Source organism: Asterias amurensis, chromosome 1, assembly GCF_032118995.1.
Source record: "Asterias amurensis chromosome 1, ASM3211899v1".
Taxonomy (NCBI): Eukaryota; Metazoa; Echinodermata; class Asteroidea; order Forcipulatida; family Asteriidae; genus Asterias; species Asterias amurensis.
In genome coordinates, this window is record NC_092648.1 from 26698734 (window position 1) to 26721545 (window position 22812).

Sequence of the window (22812 nt, forward strand, 5' to 3'; positions counted from 1 at the left end):
ATAATTCCATCAAGATCAAAGCAGTTTGTTATGATTCAATCTCAAATAAATATGAATATATATACGAACAGCAAACAATCAAAATGGAAAAAGGTTTTCAAGTTTTTCTTAAAAGCGTTCAATGATTTTGCAGAACGGAGTGCAGGTGGGAGATTGTTCCACAATTTTGGTGCAACAAAGGAAAATGATCTGTCTGCGGCTGATTTGAGAGTCTTAGGACGAATTTTGTGTTCCACAAGCCGATAGAGTCTACTGATGAGCATAGACCAACCATTGGCAACTAAAAATTATGCCAACAAAATTAAATGTTGGTTATATTTGTGGATGACACGATGTTACTGTCGGCTGCGTTCTTGTGCTTAATAGATGAACTATAATATCAAGTCAAATTCCCAATCCACATGTACATGTATCCTTCATCCCTATAAATTAATAATCATAATTACAATACATTGTAAGTATACATGACCAAAATCAAATCAAATATTCAAGAATCTATGAACAACTGTTACCGCCACATGCATAAAATGCATACATGAAGATGGCAAGTACACAATTACATACAGTATGTCCCTTGTCAGTACTTAAAATGCAGGTTTTTATGCATAGTTTTGAATCTGAAGTGGAGAGTGTGTGTAGTATAGGTTTTAACACTGAGGTCAATATGTCAGCAACAACTTTGACAGTTGTACACACCTCAGGACTGTACTTTGTTTTATCTTTCTACTGCCTGACATCTGTTTATAACCAAGATGAATCCCCCTTTTTACTGATTTTCCATTCCAGATGTATATGTTTTAAAGAGTTTTGTCCTTTTCGTATAAATTATTTGTAACTTTGTATTTATATGTGAAATTGCAAAATAAATAATAATAATAAAATTTAAGGACACCGCCAATATAGGGCTAGATAGCTCAAGAGGTAGAGCGCCGGCACGTTAATCCGGAGGTCGTTGGTTCGAATCCCACTCTAGTCAATTCTTTGTCATCCCCAAAAATCATTTCAAAATTTACCCAGTCAGTTTCCCTTGTGGTTTATATTGACATAATAAAATTTAAATCAATTAAATCTCCAATACAGGAATGGGAAACTTCCATCTTCTGTGCATTAAACATCAGCAATTTTCTAAATGAGCTTTTTACTAACGACCTGGCTAATTTCCTTGGCCTTGGGAACAAAGTGACCTTTAAATACGCTTCATGTAATTCAATGGGTCTAATGGTATCATCAAATTTTAAGTCGAGGCAGTCATGGATGAACATCTAGTTTAACCATGGAGGAAGGAATAGAAGGAGCTCGAAGGACCCGCAAAACCGCAGAGTAACAAAAGAATACCCTGACAATGCCCCCGTCTAACTAGTGGAAAAAGATAGGAGACCTCCAGCTGGACGGCCGATTAACGAGCAGGATTAGATTTCTTTGTACAGAACGTGCAGTACCGCCGCTCTGCCCCGTTGCCTTCGTGTAAAGTTGAATCATTGGAGACAAGAATTGTGAATAATACACGTTTTCATTTACCGTTTGTGGTGTTTCACTGAAACATCGTGGCATATTTTTTCATTTTTTTTAACTTTCCGGTCACTAGCGGTGGTTCAAAATTTGGGTATTAGCACACGAGGGTGGTTGGTATTCAATTGTGTTTTTCGATTTGGTGAGCAAAAGTGTACACAATTTTTATCAGGTCTCAAAAAAGTTGTTTTTCTGTATTATATCCATACGACATACGACACCATGGTTGAGTGAAAAACCAAGTGCGCACGCGCAAACTCACATATGCCAGGTCGCCCATTTTCTGTATAAGGTATGTCGGTGATTACGAGGTGTTGTTAAACGACCGCGGTACCGCAGGTTCGACTTTTGAAGTCCCTTCGTTCGAGCTCCTTCTCTTCCTTCCTCCATGGTTTAACACAGGTAAAAACCAGGTGGTTTCAAAACCTAAGTCCATTTTCAGAGAGCTACTTAAAGGGAAGGTACACGTTTGGTAATTACTCAAAACAAATATTAACTTAAAAACTGACTTGAATACGAGCATTAGAGAGCTGTTGATAGTATAAAACATGGTGAGAAATGGCTCCCTCTAAAGTAGCATAGATTTTGATAAAGATGTAATTTCTCACAAAAATAATAAAGACTCCTAGCTTTTAAGTCTTTTATTACTATCTGAAAGCACACAAATTCGTCCAACAAGGGTATTTTTTCTCCCATCATTTTCTCGCAACTTCGACAACCAATTTAGCTCAAATTTTCACAGGCTTATTTGGGAAACACCAAGACTGGTCTTTGACAATTACCAAACTTGGACCTTTCTTGGAGCAGAAAATATTGCTAAGACCTTTTTTTCTCAGCAGAATTTATCAGGATACCAGTCACAGTTTGTACAAGTGACATAGCTGTTTGGCTTGCACCTTATTCTGGTAAGTACAATTGAGCTGTGCTTAGCTACTAGGTAAGTACTTTGTGCATACTTAACCAGCTCTTTTAAGTTGGGGCCCAGTTGGTTTATATGCAATTAATCAATAGTTAACCTAGTTGAACACAGTTGAACACTGTTGGTTTTGTGTGGAAATTGGACACTATCCATTTAAACAAGTTGACAATAGTTAACTGGGTTCAACTGGAGCTTTTACAATCCTCAAATGCATGACATCATAAAATCAATAAACATTTACATGAATGCTGTTGATTAAACGTGATATGCATCGTCGTTGTCTTTTTTTTTTTTCGCTTTCAATCATGGTTCAGAATTCGAGAATCCAATTACAACCAACTAATTAGAAGAAAGGTTCTGGTTTATCAGGAGGGACCCATTCATCTGAAGATGCGGCAAATTGCCATCCTCTCCAGAGTGCTAGAAGTGAGAACTGTACTTTGTTGCCTCATTGGCGAGACATTAGGCTATATACTTGTTGTACATCGTCCTCGGACATCGCGACGTGTTTCGTTTCCTGACACTTTACAATGTGCCCTTAAGGGGTTTCCAATTCTCATTAGACCACAGGATACTTGCAGTGACAGTGTGACTACGCGTGTAAGGATGAGATCTAATAATGAGTCTTCTGAGTGCTCGCTCATTTTCTATTTGTAGTTTCGAACTCCGTTCTTTGCCATCAGCTTTCTGCATATGCTTCCGATCAATAAGAGAGTCACATTTTGTAGTCTGCATATTTGTTACATTTAATCTTGTCACCATGACAACCAGATAGCCTCTATTTAAATTATTGCGATACCCGCTGCCAACACGTAGGATTCGAACTGCCTCTAGCCACTGGGCTAGCCAGGTGGTTCAGTAGTAAGACACCTGCTCTAGCTTTGCAAAGATCGGGGGTTCTAATCCCACCTAAGTGATTTGCCTGTGGGGATTTTTTTTTCACAGAACTCAGAAAGTACTGAGTATACTGCTTTATACACATCGGTGTGAGGGTAAAACAAATTATGTTCTTGAACCCGATGCAAAAATAACATAAGATCAGACTTACAAAGGCACAACATAAACTTAATCTTTCACATTTATACTACAACCTTTCTAGATTATAGACTCAAGCTTTACCACTGATATTTCACCGAAAAGGACGCAGATTTTGTTTGAGGTATCATCTAAACTATTTCACAAATAAAGCCATAGATGCAATGAAAAGAAAGTCATACATTTTGAACCAGAATAAAAAAACACCAAACCAGGATTTTTCCACTTTGATTGACCTCTGCTCTGAATTCCTTCTGCTCGGTGTGTTACCTTACAAATTTCACAAACTCAGCAACACTTCGGTTGTTTCCAAAAGAAAAAATACCTGCATGACAAAAGCCTTTAGCTTGCCTTGGAAAACATAATAGCCTTGAACACCAAGTATCCTAAGCAGCAGGACTGACCTGGTTGACAGAACAATTTTGCTACTCTTCAGGTGCAAATATTTCCCTAAAAAAATACACCAATTGTTATCTTGAAAAGTTGTCACTTTCTTGTTGATGATTTGGTGTTACAGTTTTCCCTTCAGAGGGGTCAAACGGGGAGGTTTGGTTATACCATGGAGGATACCATGGATTGTCCAACAATGCCAGAAACAATGGGGCGAACCCCTTCTCTCAATGAAAAGTGCACTGGGTTCTTTTACGTACATTACACAAGACCTCTGGCTTTATCAACCTATCCAAAGGACATTGCAATAATGATTAAGTGTCTTGCTCAAGGACTAATGTCAAGACCAAAACCTGAACCCAAACTGAGCTGCTGATCAGACACATCAGAGCTTGAGTCTGTTGCGCTTGACCGCTCAACCTCGAAACGCAACTCAATTGACCTTGACCAACAGGCCTGACACTTCATGAGGGCAATGAAGGCGATTGCCTCCATGCCTCCTGGTCGATGACTTCGTGCCTTTTAAGTACTCCGGTAGAAATGTACAATTTTTCTCATTGGGTGCCCTTTACCCAGGAGAAAATGCCTTTGTGCCCTTGCCCTTTTCAAAAACGAAGCATACATCTTAAATTGTGGCATCAGGAGATTACCTCAATAGTAATTTAGTTTACTTTTTTAAAATCCATCAGGAGTGCTACTTGTTTTTGTTCTCTCTCCTAATTGTAGGTACATGTTTTCGTTTTCTTTACTGTTCTTATTGTCTGTACTTACCTGTGAAATTAATTAATTAATAAATAAAAATAAAAACAATAAATACAGGCCTGCGAGATTCTTCTGAATACAAACAGATTAGGCGTAAACTACATTTTTACAAACTCTGCATGTCAACCGGACAGAAAGAACCCCATCTAATGTGATACCCACCAATGGACATGAATAGCAAATTTCCCCACACATCATCAGTAAACCAAACTAATTTAAATTACAGACAACCATCATATTTCAGTTAAATTTTCAATTAAATTCACATTAATTTCCACAAACATATATCCACAGTATAAGGAGTGTGTAAACATGGCCTGAGGAAACTAAATTAAAAGAGGATGCCATCATCTCAAACATCAGATGATTGCACAGATGGCGCAAATTTCAAGGTCCAACTTAATGTGGTAGGTCACATATTTGACTCCAGCAAAGTTGATACTTGCGTCAATAGTTTGAAAATAAAGCACACAAGAGCTACTTACAGAGCTCAACGTTGATAGATATTCAGTGCAGTGTCCAGGCATAGAGAAGGGACAGAGAGTCGATGCAATGTAAGGCTACATTGTCAGATTTGTTTTTGATTGTTTTTAACGGAAAGGTATATGAATGGGAATAAAAGTGTGGTGACTTTGTCAAAAGGGCATTTAAAACCTTACAGGGTGGTGGTTGTTGGCATGCTCATAATTGCCCTGGTCTAGGCCAAAATATGTCCCCTTCAACATTTTCCAATAGACTTTCTTGCTCTGTTTGTGTATTTTTTATTTATTTTTTTATTTTTTACTTTTTTCTCTTTATTTTTTTTTATTCCTTGTAATGTGCAGTAGAGTATATTTATATAGGTCACTGCACAATTTAAATGTTCGTATTATTATTATTAAAAAAAATTCAGTGGAAGTGCCCTTTGAAAAATAAAAATGGCCCTGCCCGCTCAAAAGACTCTATATGCATTCAATATTTCACCCTGATACCCATCAAAATCCAACAGAACCAAATTCCTGTATCTGCTATGCGGAGAACTAGACTGCATAGCCAAATAACCATCAGGACCAGATTCATTACTATTGTCAAAAACCAGTCTTCTCACTAGGTGTATCCCAACATAAGCATTAAAATAACAAGCTTGTGAAAATTTGAGCTCAATTGGTCATTGAAGTTGCGAGAAAATGCTGAAAGAAAAAACACCCTTGTTGGACGAATTTGTGTGCTTTCAGGAAGGAATAATTGAAGACTTCTGGCTAGAAGTCTTTTATTATTTTAGTGAAAATTACATCTTTTCTCAAAACCTATGCTACTTCAGAGGGAGACGTTTCTCACAATGTTTTTTACACCAGCCCTCCATTGCTAGTTACCAAGTCATTTTTTAAGTTAATATTTGTTTTGAGTAATAACCAAACTTGTACCAATTCCCTTTAACCGGTAAGCACATTTTTGTGCTTACTTCAGTGTAAGCATAAAAGTATTTCACCATGACTTCTCTAGTTCATGCACAATAACCATGGATTTGCTTTGCTACATTACTCATGAGCTAACTGCAGGTTAGCCAGCAACAACCCAAACTTACGGTAAACGGTTTAATGAAATCTGCTCATAAGGGCTGACTGTATGCACAAAATGGCTGCTTACAATGTTTTATGGAATGGGGCCCACATTACTCCCTGTCCGAATTGGCGGCTACGGCTACGGCTGGAATGTCACATCACCATGCGTTGAAGTCTAGGACATCCTTAGCAACACCTTCAACAACAGTGATGTAGCCGTAGATGTAGCCGCCAATTCGAACACGGCCTAACTACACATGGTGCCACGCAACGCCCTTAGCAACAGTAATGTAGCCATAGATGTAGTGGTCGATTCGGACACGGCCTAACTACACATGGCGCCACGCATCAGCCGGTCTATATAAATTTTCTGTCCAATACGTTCGGGTGTTGAGTTTCAAATGATATAGTTATACGATCCTATCATAACCCTTGAACAGTCTGAATTTACTACACTAGGATTGCCTATCTTCTGAATGGAAACTTTTCTTCCCGTGTATTGGTTGGGTTTATCTGTGCAAATACTCAACACATCTATGTACATGTAGAGGCATTTTGTGGATTACTGGTTCGCGGCTAAACTGAAAGGTCAACTTTGTGTCAGCCACATTTGATGCCAGCTGGTAGGAATTCCATTAAAGGTTACGCCGACAGTCTACCGCTACTAAATGAGACAGTCTACCGCTATGATAAATGACTCAATACACAGTTATGTATTGATGATTTCGCTAACTCACACGAACAAAACAATGCTATTTTTATTAGTTGGTGTGAGCATCTTTTGTAATGTTATTTGAAATGTTATCTTTTGTAATGTTATTTGAAGGGGGTAACATTTGTATCTGGTGGTGTAGTTCATTTTCAATCCATCTAACGCTGCATAAATGACTCCAATGCATGAGTTATGTATTGATGAAATTTTCAAACTCACACAAACAGAACAGTGCTATTGTTATTAGTTAGAATGATTACTTTGTTTTAATAATAATAATTTGGGGGGCTAATCGTCCTTACTTGCAGCTAAGAGCTGAATTGCGAAGGACACGGCTACAACGTGTTCGAGAAGCAGGCATGCAAGGGCGCATTCAGCTGCCAGCCACATCAACTCATTCTGACCACGGAGCACAGCCAAGATCGAAAGTGTTTGATTTTTTCCTGAGGGAGGAAAACCGGATAGTCTGGAAAACCCTCGTGGCACAGCAGAGAACCAATGCACAACTCAACTCACATATGGCCCCGACCGGGAATCGAACCGGTGTCACCTTGGTGAGAGGCGAGCGCTTTACGCACAAGCCAACCGTGCCACCCGAGTAATGGGGAGAGGTTGATAGTATAAAACATTGTAAGAAATGGCTCCCTCTGAAGTAATGTAGTTTTCGAGAAAGAAGTAATTTTTCACGAATTTGATTTTGAGACCTCAGATTTAGAACTTGAAGTCTCAAAATCAAGCATCTGCAAGCACACAACTCTGTGTGACAAGGGTATTTTTTCTTTTGTTATTATTTTCCAACTTCAATGACCGATTGAGCTCCAACTTTCACAGGTCTGTTATTTTATGCATATGTTGAGATACACCAAGTGAGAAGACTGGTCTTTGACAATTATCAATAGTGTCCAGTGTCTTTAAAGCACAAAATGTAGCTAAATGTACAAGAAAACTAAGTGTTCACTGTCTCTATGGTAACCGGATGTAGAATGCAACCCTGCAGTGTATTCAGTATGTACATGTACATGTACACTCTTTCTGGTGTGCATACATGTATGTAATACAATACACAATGTATATATACAGTGCACCATGAGATGTGTGAACAAATATAACGTGTTTGGTGGATGTGCGCAGATAAAAAGACAGACATTTTTTTTAAAAACCATATGGTTCTTCTTTGATGAGCACCATTGAATTCCGGACTGTATGAATCAGCATGCTTCCACCATAGAGAACCACGGCTGTAGCTAGACCAAATTTAGTGGTGGGCAATAAGTCAACTTTTGTTTGGAAGTCTACTAAGGGCAGCGAGATCAAAACAATTATTCATGTTTAACTATGGGCCATTATTGCTGAAGTCGGTTTTCAAACTTGGTGTGTCATGGGGCCATGCAATATAAAAAGCTAAATGGCCTTTGGATTGTGTTCTTTCTCACTCCTTATCATTAGCTGTGTCTCAGACCAATGCAAAGTGGACACTATTTAAAGCCATTATGCACTCTCGGTAAACAGTATTTTCCAAGTCCCACACTTCGTGTACCACAACTTCTATATAAAATAACAAACCTTTGAAAATTTAGGCTCAATCGGTCATCGGAGTCGGGAGAAAATAAAGGGAAAACCCACTCTTGTTTCTGCACGTTTCGCCGTGTCATGACATGTGTTTAAAATAAATCCGTAATTCTCGCTATCGAGAATTGATATTGTTTTACTGTTTTTTCAAAAAGTAAAAGCATTTCATGGACTAATATTTCAAGAGAAGTCTTTCACCATTACCTTCTGTAAACCCTGTAAATCATTTGTAAATCTGTGAACTTTTGGGGTTTTTTTCTGTACCGAAAGTGTATAATGGCTTTAAAATCTGTGCTGGGAAGCATTTTGTATTTTTGCTCAGAGTGCTGGGCAAAAATTGAGAGTCTTTGGCAGGCTCGCCCTGAGCACCGCCCACCATGGCTACAACACTGTAGAGAACCATGGTCCTTTCCCTGATCATTGCTTCATCCAATCTTGAATTTTAAGTTTTCATAATTGTTTATCTCAATTGAGTTTACCTTTACAACAAATAATGTTGATTATGATTGTTCTTGCTACCAGTAGGCATGTTATTTGGTCCTTAAAAAAAGGGAACATTTTATTTTGAGTACAAGGTAGGCTTTACTGATTTTTCAAAGGGTCATCGAAAAAACAACTTGGTAAAAAGTATCAATAAGTTGCACTGATGCTTGATATCACCAACCTGTGAAAGTTTCTCAAAGGTGGTTGTATTTTTGATATATCGCCAAAAATCTGGAGGGGTTATATATCCATACTGAATTGTATACACAATTTGAAAACAGCCTTTCATTCATGAAATGTTTCTGAGATCAAAATCCCATTCTCTAAAATGTTTTCTCAAGATGTTTAATATTCTATCAAAAGCTACTGTCAGTGCTTTTCACAAAGCAAGTTGTTATGGTCATTACATTTGGGGATATACCCTCCCTTTAACTTATTATTCATTCACAAACAAAACACAAAACCCTTCAAAGATCCTATGTTGGTCATAAATGTCTTAAAAGCCATGACTAAGACAATTTGATTAATCTGTCAAACTGAAATAGGATGAACTTTGTACCAAGATCAGAGTGTGCAATTATACCCTGTCCATCAACACAAGCGCATATGTACATGTTATACGTTTACACAGGTAACTAACCCGCTGGGATGTTATTACATCACATGCAAGCATCCGACAAGCACAATTTCATGACACTGCAATTACTCCAACATCCAACGACTACATATAGCCCAGGCCTGTATGCTTTGTTTTTGAAAGGGCAAGGGCACCAAGGCATTTTCTCCTTCGTAAAAGGGCACCCTATGAGGAAATTGTACACTTCTGCTGGGGCATTACAAGGGCACCAAGGCAATGACCAGGGGGCATGGAGGCAATCGCCTTTGTTGCCTCTGTGAAGTATCAGGCCTGTAAGCCCCAATAAGCAAACTAATGTTGTACGCTGGACCATAACAATTTGGCTATCTGTGCCTAATTTTACTGTAAGTTACTTCTTCTTCTTTTTTATCACTCAATGACATTTCAATGAGGACCCCACCCCTTCTATCTCCCTTTGGTGACTTCTTGACTTCTTTCAAGAAAAATTGAAGCCTCAAGAAGGAAAATGTTTAATGTGAAAATCCTGAAATCAGGAAAACTGAGAAATCAAAACCCTGCTCAATGACATTAAACACAAGGAAATTCACCAAGGTCCAAAATGGCATTGGAACCCAGAGGTGGATTCCACAAACAGTAACTTACGGATAGCCTTAAGTTTTTAATATCTCCTCGGCTAGTCCTTACTCTTTGGGAAATCAACCCCTGGATAACCATGGGAGAACAGACGGAACGATTACAAAGTCATGTACTTACATTAAACGTTTACAAGACAATCCCACAGAAAGTACAACAGAAATAATAGTGGCGGCTGCGAACTACTTGACTTCCTTGCCTCCAAATTCAAAATGAATGACTCCATTCTGCTAATAATTTATAACACTGTAGACCTTTGTAATGCAGTTTGGATCATTTTTATGTGAAATGTGCACAATATCACATGGTTTTATTGTTATTATGCAAAAGTTGCATTTATTTTAGAGAGTTTTCATCTCCTTTTCTTTGTCCCACAGCAATGTTAATAGATTTATCTTCAAGAATAGTCGTTTGAAATTGATGTTTAAAATCTAATAAATAGAACACGTATAAGCCATCATGGTCTTGGCTTTCTTCAGGCTCAATGAGCAACAGCACTTAAGGCACATTTTAAGACTCGGTCAGAGTCTTTCATTTTGGCATCTTCTCTCAGTTTTCTAAGAAAAACAAATAACTGATGACACATCATTCCTTCAAAGTAGATTAATCGTACTGAAAGGTTTCAATGTATGATACAGCTCAGCATCTTATGTCCGTTGTATGGTTTAAAGGCAAAGTATACCTTTGGTTTTGGAGCCTTTCGACTGATTTAATCCTATGATTTGAGGCATTGCATGGTCAGGTATCAATATTTATTTGTTTCGCGGTAACATAAATGGCCGACCGTGTTAGTCGATGAAGTAAAATGAAAACCATGCAATTTGCGAATGGTACTTTTGTGGATCATAATATTCTACTTTAAAAATATCTCTCTAATCTAATGCATTTTATAACAAACCCGTTACAAATGCTTTTCAAAGACCACCTCAACCGATCCAAGGCAACGTGTTCCTTTAACTGTAGCTTTTACCATTGTCATATTTAGCTACCCCCCCCCAAAAAAAAAAGGTGGTTACAGAGACATATAATTACCACGTTGAAAATTAATATAAAAAGACAGTTTACAGAGTCAGCAAAATTAGCACAACTACACATGTATGATAAATGCAACTTGCATACTATTAAGGGTTGTAATAGCATGCTTACATTGGGCTCCCCTTGTGAGAGAGCAATGTTTGCCGACTCATCTAAATGAACTAATTGTGCAGGCGCGGAATTAGGAGTTTTACCTGGGGAGGGTCGAAAGTATATAAAAAATTAATGTGTGAGAGACTGCTTTTGCAGCAAAACAAAATGGGGGGGGGGGGGGGTATTCGGACCCCCATTAGCTCGATTTCAATAAGCACAAAAATTCATCCTATGATGAGTTGGCAATATCACCATTGTCTGACCGACTATACACTGAAACCTCTAAACCCCTATAAATAGGCCCACTTCTCTCATATCTCTTCAGTCTCCTGACGATGACTTAGAGCAAGCTAGTCAAAACGTTGAGACCAATTTAAGAACTCACTCTGCGATAGTACAGTTAATAACAATCCTATAAGCTAAAGAAGTAGTCCCAGCCAATTTTCTATACCTTCTGCCCAGGGAGTAATTAAAAAGCAGGACAGTTCTTTTCAGAACTGAGAAGTCTCCCGAACAATCCAATTAATCTACTCCGCGGTAGTAGAATAAAGCAAGACAGTTCTCCAAAGAACAAACTCTACCTGGCAAGTAGATACACACATGGTGTTACTGCAAACCAAATATATATTTACCGGTATACCTTCAAAACCAAGCAATGCCTCAAATCAAAAATATCACCATTGTTTATGACATTACAATGTGCTAAGCAAATTGGGATTGATAAACATCTTAAGATAAATCTAAGCTAAGCCCTGGACACACCACCTAGATGATTGACCAGCAGTCAATTGTTCACATTCTCCAAACGTGTAAATTAATATTTTAATTTTAAACACAGGCATCACTTCCTGTTTTCCAAATTGCCTATTAATTAAACTTGGTCAAAACATCTAAGCACCAAAGACTTCAACAAATAAAATATAACTACTACCGGCCCGATTCTGTTATACTGACAAAAACACAATTTTTTTCTTTTTCTTTTTCCTTTCTTTTTTATATCTTAAATTCCTTCTACTTCATAATGTTATATATATTTTTTCTTTCCCTTGAGGGAGAGAATTCAGAGAGAGAGTTAAATCAATTATTCTTCTTTCATATTTTAATATAAATCATATGGGATCATGTGGGAGAGGGGGGGACATAACTTGGCACATATTATTCCAGTTGACTTCTCAAAAAATTCAAAACCATTTAAAACCGTAAGAAGAAGATAATGAGAAAAGCTTACTCGCTGATCAAAAATGAGCGAAGACCCTAAGTATTGTGCCTATTTTCTAACTGATCTGTTAAGCAAACATTTTGTGCTGAGCAATAAGTGTGCTTAACAGTTTAATGCCCCTTTAACAGCTGTGTGGTCGGTTAAAACCATAAGAGCAAGGTTGAATCTTTCCAGTCTAAAAGAGTTCCAAGATGTCAAGTTACCTTTTCTTTTATCGCCGCGGATTTATCGCGGCTATTTTCGGAGCATTGCCTGTGGTTAAGCCACATGAAATATCCCTGGCCTTGGTATGGTGGTTTATATTTGTACACTGTGGAATCCTTGATGTTGCATTTGCCATCCTTCAGCAGTCATCACCTCTGCCAGATGGCGACAAAAGTTGATCACAATTCAGTTGAACTTGTCCTAGATTCTTCTTGAAATATAACTTCTTCAAGTGGTCGTACTGTAAACCCATTGCATTTGGCTGCCATCTTTGATTAAACGTGCACGTGCTGATTTCACTAACGAGTTTTGATCATCGCAAACACCGACATTGATCGCTAAACCCAAAACCCATCGCAACTTGGCGATGGATTTTGGATAACGATTTCACTCAAACTTTGCGATGAGTATTTTGCAATGAGTATACTCATCGCAAAGATTGATTTAGCGATGACAATCTTGCAATGACTCATTAGTGGTCGCAAAGTAAAAGTTCATCGCAAACTTAGGATACATTGCGCCATTTTGTGGTAAGTTAATAGCTGTGTTAATAAGTTAATAGTGGTGTACATCTATACGTTTAAGTTTGCGTGTGAATTAGAGTAAAATGGCACTACATTTACTATTTGCAGTATTTTACTGGGAGCCTCATCAATAGACGATGACGTATCAGTGACGCAACTGCTGCTTAGACATTTAAGAGAGCTTAAAATCTGTATACAAAAAAGTGACTTTCGCGGGTAATTCAATTATTTTAACCTTCACTTTTTACGAAAATGTGTAATGTGGACTTAGGCAAATAGACATTGCAGCCAAAAATTGTCCTTTCCCATTTAATATCGATGTACCACTTTTCGATGACAACACTTCTGACAATATTAATTGCCTATTTCAGACATTCAGAAATGAATTATATCGTCTCCCTTTTGACGTTCGTACAATGGCAGGAGGCAGTGAAGCTTAAGGAGACCGCCATTCTGATAATAGATTTTACAAGTTGTAAAATGGGTCATCAATCTCAACATTACAACAGATTTACAAAAATCGTTTAATTAAAATCCATACAGAATAAGTTTCATTTAAATGAATGCATAAAATCGTTCTCAATAGTTGTTAATAGTTTGTTATACACTAACATGAAAACGATTTACACTTTAAACTGCACGCTATCTTATCATGCATTTCATTTTTTGTTTAATACCAACGACTGAGGGTTTTGTGGCAGGTTAAATTGTCAGGTCACTACTTTTAGCCTTGTACAAAAACTTTATCCTCCTTTTTCTGCATCACAATTGCGATGACTCTAGTGAAACGCAAAATTAGCGACATCGCAGTTGTGATGGATTTGCGGTTTGCATCGCAAGTGGGTTAGCGATGATCCCAAACATAGACGTTAGTGAAAATCGGCCCCTGGCACTTTTCCATTGGTTTTCATCAAAGAGAGCGGTCAATGACGACAAAAGTTGATCATAATCCAGTTGAACTTGTTCTTGATTCTTTTTGAAATGTAATGTCTTCAAATGGTCTTACTGCTGAGTGTATTTCAATGTGATACAGACTCATTGCATTTGGCAGTCATCATTGGTGTCATTGACTGCAATCTTTGATATATAAAAAAACACTATGGAAAAGTGCACTGAGGTACTCATGCATTTTTCATCAATGATAAGTACAGTGAAGTACAATGTGCACATGATGTCGGATATGTCACTGACTGCAATCTTTGACGAAAAGCAACAGAAAAGTACACGTGTGTACGCAATCCATCTATTGTACAACCTCGATAGTGGTTAACATCGAGATTTATTTTAAACACATGTCATGACACGGTGAAACGTGCGGAAACAAGGGTGGGTTTTCCTGATATTTTCTCCCGACTCCGATGACCGATTGAGCCTAAATTTTCACAGGTTTGTTATTTTATATAAGTTGTGATACACGAAGTGTGGGCCTTTGAACAAACCTGTTTACCGAAAGTGTCCAATGGCTTTAAAGACATTCAGGGCATTGTGATTGATACGGTGAATTGTAAACAACTGGTTCTTTTCAAAACCAACATTACTTTATAAAAAAAAATTTAAAAAAATAAAAAAAACGATTTAAACATGGTGCTCACCTGAGTACTATTATGCTAATGGATCTTTAAGATATGTTGTACAAAATTTTATTGGCACTTTCGGGTATTTAAAACAAAAATTCACGTACAAACGTTACAATAAAAATTGACCCCTTGATTGTGTTTTGCGTCACAGATACTAAAGTACCATAGAAAGAAGCCCAAAGCTATTATTAAAGCTGTGGTGTTTTGAAGAGTACCAACTGTGTCACATAGATGGAATCCTCCTTCACACCAGGCCTGCTAGGATGTCAGTCTAGGTTTACACTAATGTAGAATGACATCCGACCATGGTATGTGCTCACATCCGACAAGGAATATACTTTGAACATTTTGTCTGGAGTTGTGGATATGTTTCCTCCTTTAGTTCATGCATTTTTGCATAATGTGATGCGTTCAAGCAAAATGAGTCATTTGTCAACCCAGGTCGTTTTCATTCTTGAAAAGAGCATCATGTATGATTTAAAGAAACTGTTAAAACCCCATCATGATATCAAAATTTTGTTTGAAAGATGTAGTAGAAATACCTAGAAATGTAAGAGGAGAAAACAAAGGGTTTTAAGGTCGAGCTGTTTATTGATGTACAACAACGCTGCTGAGAAGTCGTCTTTGTTTGATCGCCCATGCTCTTCAGACACCTGAGGTGCCTCTCGCTACCTTCTTAAATCCACAAAACCAGCCATCTGAACCCTTTCGACAGGCCTCCGCTGCACCTACATATCACAGCTTATAGACTAATTCAACGCCATCGACCTACAACATGATCAAGCTGTCCAAGCTGCCCAGGATCGGCCTGGATGGCACAGACGAATTTCTAACATTGGACAAAACCATGTTCACAACGTCTCGAGCCGAGTTTGGCCCGAGTAGCATCAACAATTATACATTTATGTACATTGGCTTAATTTATTTCAATGCTAATTCTAATCCCTTTTTGATGTTATAAAATAGATTTTGGCATATAAGAATACACAAATATTTGTGGAAAATGTCAGCCCTGCTGACCTATTTTGGCTTGTTTCTCCATTTATTGATATTTCCTGACCAACAACTCATTTAGCTTGATCGCATCACATGAAACGAAAAAAATAAATAGTACAAATTGAAAACCGATAGAGTTTTGAACATTTCAACCCAAATTCCTGTTTCCATATTGAAATGTTCACAGCTGTTCGAGGTCATCATATGTATCAAATCAATATTATGCAAATTTATTCAACCTTCCCAATACAGTACTTCAGTATCGAGTATTTGTTAAAAAAACAATAAGCTCGTAATAGTGGATTCTTCTTTTTAGTCGAGTATACATTAAATGCCCATGAATACTTATGATTTTTAAAGAAACAAAATATAATGTGTTGATATGAGAGTCTCTCTTACTATGACAAGTTGATAAGGAACATTTGCCTCAAACTTCTCAAATTTTTGCTGAAAACACCTACAGTATGTTGTAATTATTGAGTAGTATTTTAATAGCCAACTGAGTTCTGACATGAAATTACATTTGTGAGTCATATTATACTTTTAAAATATCTTTATCGTTCATTTCATCTTCATATTCAATTATCAACCCGACAGCAACAGCCACCGTGCTCTTTTCATGGGGTCTGATACTCCAGAGGTAACGGAGGCAATACCACTTTGCACAAATGCTAAAAAAGAGAAGCTCAGCAGAAATGGGATTACATGGAGGCAATGCCTCTATTGCCCTCAGGTCCTGACCTTGGTGCACCTTTAAAACATTTCCCATTAACTTTAAAGCAATCGACAACACTGGTAAACAGTATTGTCCAAAGGCCCACTGGTAAACAGTATTGTCCAAAGGCCCACACTTCGTGTATCACAACTTATATGTAAAATAACAAACCTGTGAAAATTGAGGCTCAATCGGTCATCGGAGTCGGCAGAAAATAACGGGGGAAACCCACCATTGTTTTGCACATTTTGTTGTGTCATGACATGTGTTTAAATTAAATCTGTTTTTCTCGATATATCGAGAATTGATAATTGTATTAATGTTTTCTCAAAAAGTAAAGCATTTCATGGAATAATATTTCAAGGGAAGTCTTTCACCATTACGTTCTGTAAAACCCTGTAAGTTATTTGTAAATCTGTGAACTTTTAATTTTTGTTCAGAAAGTGTCCAATAGCTTTAAAGATTTTCCAATGAACGTACCCTTTGCAAAATGAACATATCCTTGCCCTCTAACTATTTTGTGTCTCATTTTGATTCTGGTCTTGCACAAAAAATTCTCATCCAATGATCCAAAACATTTTGAGCTTCCAGTCAACTTTTCTCCCAAATTCGAGCCCTGAATCAATCAACTCAAGAATCAACATCGCCTTAAAATCTTGTCATACATAAAACTAGTACCCTAATGAGTAACCACAGGGGGAATGGAATGTACAAAAAAACATTTGGAGGGGGGGGGGGGGAGTTCGACAAGGTTTTGTCCAAGACATACCTTATTAGGATATTAACAACGCAAGCCTCAAGGTTTTCAGGAAGAACAAACACTTATGAGTTTCTGTCTTTGTATTACTTGAATATAAAAATATGAAGAAATTTATGGTTGTACGTTGTCAGTGAAGTGTATAGTAAATACTCATAATTGATGAATCTTGAAATGTGCAATTAGTCATCAAATTAACATAAAAATCTTGAATTATGAGCAATGAGAATGGATTCATTCTTTATCCCATAGAGAAGTAGCGGTCATTGCTCCATGATAACTCAAAACAAGCAATACATTCTTCCAAACCAAGAAGTAATTTGATTAGATGAATAACAATAAAAACAGTGTATTCTTATACAGCGCTCAAATCCGTCGCTCATGACGCTTCAACATTCAGTATTTTCCTGTCAGGTATTGAAGTATTGTGGAGCTTGAAGTATTATGAGACAAATTTCTTTACTGTAGCACCATGTTATGGCTTACAGGGTGCTGTGGTGAAATATGCAGCAAATCAAACCAGGAACATCAGGGCAAACCCCGTCTCTTTCAATAATTGTACTGGGTTATTTTATGTGCATCACACAGCACACTGGACCAACAGCTTAACGCCCCCATCCATTGGATGAAACAATAATGGTGTCACGTGTCTTGACTAGGATTCGAAAACCCTCACTCTGCTGAACAGAACATCCGAGTTTGAGTCTGGTGTTCTTAGCCAAGACATGACACAGTGACACAAGTGCACACAATGAACATAGACAGTTGTGTGTTATGCTCGTCTACATATTATAAGTTATCACACAAGCGCGAGTGGAATATGGAAAAATATAGCGCGTCTGCGTCCCATATCCAACGAGGCCGAAAGCCGAGTTGGATATGGGACGCAGACGCGCTATATTTTCCGTATTTCCACGAGCGCGTTTGATAACGTATTTATCTTCAAGCAAACTTGGCGCGTGAGATAGAACACACAAGACGCATGGTAGTGATATTAGCCGTGCAATATAGGTTTTTATCACCACTCCATTCTGCGAATCTGATTGGAGGATTAGCGCGTACTTGAAGATAATATTTTATGTCACATGTTTGTGTAGTATACAACATGCAAACACTGACAAACTGAGATTTTGAAGACACTGGACAGGATTGGTTATTTGTCAAGACTAGTCTTCTCACTTGGTGTATCTCAACATATGCATAAAATAACAAACCTGTGAAAATTTGAGCTCAACTGGTCGTTGAAGTTGCTTGATAATAATGAAAGAAAAAGAGCCCTTGTGACACGAAGTTGTGTGCTTTCAGATGCTTGATTTCGAGACCTCAAATTCTAAATCTGAGGTCTCGAAATCAAATTTGTGGCAAATTACTTCTTTCTCGAAAACTACGTTACTTCAGAGGGAGCTGTTTCTGACAATGTTTTATACTATCAACCTCTCCCCATTACTTGTTACCAATTAAGTTTTTTATGCTTGACAATTATTTTAAGTAATCTACAACACATACATGGTGTAAGTCATCCTGATTACTGTATTAATAGGGTGTTACAAAGTTTGGGGGAAAAAAATCCTTGGCTACACTGCAATTAACAGTTTCTAACCCCAGCACCCCAAAACAAAACTTATTGACAAAATAGGGAGCCCACCAGCATAGGGCTGGATGGCTCATCAGTTGGTAGAGAGCCCGCTCATTAATCCAGAGGTGGCTGGTTCAAATCCCGCTCTGGGCAGTTTTTTCTTCACTTAACCCAAAATCAAACGAAAAGGAAGATAAAATAAGCTGGCCAAGATCCTCAATTTCAGTCCTGATTTAACTACAAAGTAAAAGTTTTACATGTTTTTTTTAAGCCAGGAAAGCTATTGAAAACTACTGATGTTAGACACCTTTGTATCAAATATCTGGTTCATTTGAGACACAACTTTGTTCTTCCATGTACATATTATTTTATGAAGCCACTCATTATTTAAAAATCTAAGTTTGGGTTGGGTGGGTTGGGTCAAAACTTTGACATTTTTAAACATTGACTACCATGATTTGCCCCTAACACCAGTGATTTTGCTGTTGCCTTATTATTTGAGCACTTCTCATGCCCAATGTGCTATTGTGTTTCCCAAAAACTTGGAGTAAAACAAAATCTTAATTAAATTTTGTAAGGGCATTCACCCCTGTCCAAGTTCATCAGCACCAAGCGTTAATCTCAAAATCAATTTCATTTTATACAACATCCAACAGCGCAAGCACCAATTACAGGACTGATAAAAATATTCATATTAAACTTTCAAGAAAGAAAAAAATTCCAATCTTTCCTGGTAATTTCCTGTTCTTTTGCGATGCACTTCCTGGTTTCTATACGCACCACCAGCATAAAACCTAATTAAGCAGAGTGAAAAGGAGCAAAAGGCCTAAAAACTCAAAATTCATCAGCTTCACTTTCACTAAGAGCCGGCATAGTAGTTTGGTAATTAAAGAAATTGCACACCAGGGCTATTGAAGTACAACCTTTTCCTTTCTTTGGTGAAACTTGAAGACACTGAATTTGGTATGGGGTGAAGATGTAAATGAAGCATTCTTCATTAAAAGTGGTTGGCTGGCCAAATGCCAGTTAAAATGCCCAAGAGCCAGTCAAAGGTCTCTCCAAGTCCGGCTGGCTATACATGTAGTTCAGTGTTGAAAAGCATCTTTATTTCATATTAATTATGGACTAGTGACCAAGTGGCATACTACTAGTGAAATGACAAGCTAACTAATAACCTGTCAGTCACTAGAAAATGAAAAGGGCAAACCTGAAATGATGTATGAATCAAAACACACTATAGACCCCTTCCATTTGCCGTGCAAAAACTGTTATTAGCTGAGAGTCGTGCCAATCGTATACTTTATTTTATTAGTTGTTCAACTCGTCCAAAACACATTTTTTAATGGTAAAAATATTCCTATGGCTAAGGTTTGTTGAACCCCTTCATCTGTATAAACTAATTTGTGTAACTTTTAAAGCAGAAAATATTGTTCAGCTGCACACAAATTTGGGGAAAACGACCCACTATCACTATCCACTGCATAATCAGCCAGAGAGGTGTCTGGGTGTCTTTTTGATACCTTATTATTAATTTGGACACCCAGTTTTAAAATTTCAAGCAAATTTGGACACCCTTTTACCAAATCCACGCTAAAGCCTTGAATTTCATGGTTTTGCCAATAATATTAAAAGCTTATAGCCAGTTTGCACGCTTGGCAGCCTTTATACACAGCTGCCATATTATGATATTGGAAAACTCTGCATAATTGGGTAGTCTGGTGGCAAACTGTAAATAAACATGTGAAAAATCAATTATACATATAATTCCTGATGTGTCATCCATTCATGCTAGGTTTGTATATTAACATTGTGTACAGTGTACATGTGCATGTAATGAAGCGGTGCTGTACTCATTTATGTGGGAGTGTCATGCCCGAGTGGTTAAGAGCACCGAGTTCAAACTCTGGTGTTTCTGATGAGCAGAGTGTGGGTTCGAATCCCCAGCCGTGACACTTGTGTCTTTAAGCAAGACACATAACCATTGCTTCGTCCTTCAGATTGGACATAAAGCCGTTGGTCCCATGTGTTGCGTAAACGCATGTAAAAGAACCCAGTGCACTTGCGCCATAGCACCTTGTAAACCATTACATGGTGCTTAAGGATTAGGTCTTATATCTCAAAATTCGCCCCACTCCTTGCAGTAATAATACCTGGCGCTTTGTATCCTTTGGCAAAAGGCGCGTTATAAATACGGTTATTATTATTATTATTATTATTATTATGTATGTGCCTACGTTACATTAGACTTGTGACAAGTCATTGAATGTCTGTCGTGGATATAGCGTTCCGACTCTCTCTGCGATTCTCACGACACTGACTGTATTCTCTTGAGACTTCTGGCCCCCACAAGACTACTGCTTTAGCGTAATTGTGCAGTTATTTTGGGAGTTGTTGTCGGCAGACAGCAGCTTCGTGCAAGAGCACTGATCTCGCGAGAGCAGTATTCTATTGCGGAGACCTGGACCATTACGCTGCCACCATGACTCGACTATCATCGCGACAGACCATTAACGACTTGTCTACAAGTCTAAACAGTACATGGAAAATCTACAAGTTATTCTTGAAGCTGTCCAAGTGTGGGATGTCCTAGCATTCCTTCAATATACAATTTTAAAATAAAACACTCAGTTTGGGGTGAATGAACTCAGAGCATGGAGCTATAAAGTCATGGACAATTACACAGTAGCCACAAGGCGCCCCCAGGGATAATTATTTTAATTAAATGGAGTCAATGGTACTTCAAAAGCAAACTCACATTTGATTTTTACCTTTAATCCAAAAGTATCCCTATAAATCTCTTCCACAAAACACATCGCCAATTATAGTTTTTCCAAAACAGTTTTCGCCCATTTGCACATTTGCCAGAAGTGTTTTACAGATAATTACTTTAATTAAAAGGAATCAATGGATCTTCAAAAGTAAACTCACTTTTGAATTTTGCCGTTAATTCAAGACTATTTCAATAACTTTCCACAAAAACCTCGCCCACAATAGCTTTTCTAAAATTGGATCTCGCAGATGTGTTGCCGTTAATTCAAGACTATCTCAATAACTTTCCACAAAACACCTCGCCCACAATAGCTTTTCTAAGATTGGATATCGCAGATAATTGTTTTTATTTATTTTTAATCATTTGCTTAAAGCCATTGGACACTTTCAGTAAACTGAACTGTCCAAGGCCCACACTTCGTGTACCACAACTTATATATAAAATATCAAACCTGTGAAAATTTAGGTTAAATTGGTCATCGGAGTCGGGAGAAAATAACGTTTGGCCGTTTCATGACATGTGTTTAAAATTAATCCGAAGTTCTCATAATCGAGAATTTATATTGTTTTAATGTTTTCTCAAAAAGTAAAGCATTTCATGGAAGAATATTTCGAGATAAATCTTTCACCATTACCCTCTGTAAACCCTGTAAATTATTTGTAAATCTGTGAAGTTTTAATTATTTTTTCTGTACCGAAAGTGTATAATGACTTTATTAAGGATCTTATGAACCTTAGTTACGGTTTTGGATCATTTGCAAGGGGGTTTAACAGATTGGCTGCAAATAGCCGACTTACAATACAAGAAATGGCTTACAAAACATCCCTATAATCCCTGCCCCAATACTTTGCCCAAAATAGCATGTCCCAAGTTGGATATCTCAGATAAGTTGCAACAGTTTTCCATCATTTGTACATTTGCCACAAGTGTCCTACATTTACCTTAAAACAGATTGGCCGCAAATCACCGACTAACAATACAACAAATGACTTTGTAAAAACACGATATATTATTAGCCTTGAATCATCATCTTTCGACATGATATTTACATACTAATTAGCATACTCCATTAGCATATTCTATGCAGGGCAGACAGTAATAGACACAAGGATTACAGTTCACAAGCGAACATAATACTGTCAGGTGACTATACAAGGTTCTCCCTTAAAGGCACTGGACACATTTCTTTAAAGGG

At 37.6% G+C, this 22812-nt stretch overlaps 1 protein-coding gene across 2 annotated transcripts in view; it reads right to left on the minus strand.

Annotated features, from left to right (window-relative positions):
- LOC139934870 (ryanodine receptor 2-like) overlaps positions 1-22812 on the minus strand; it is a 248027-nt gene that overhangs the window by 181369 nt on the left and 43846 nt on the right. The gene's annotated exons all lie outside the window — the stretch shown is intronic.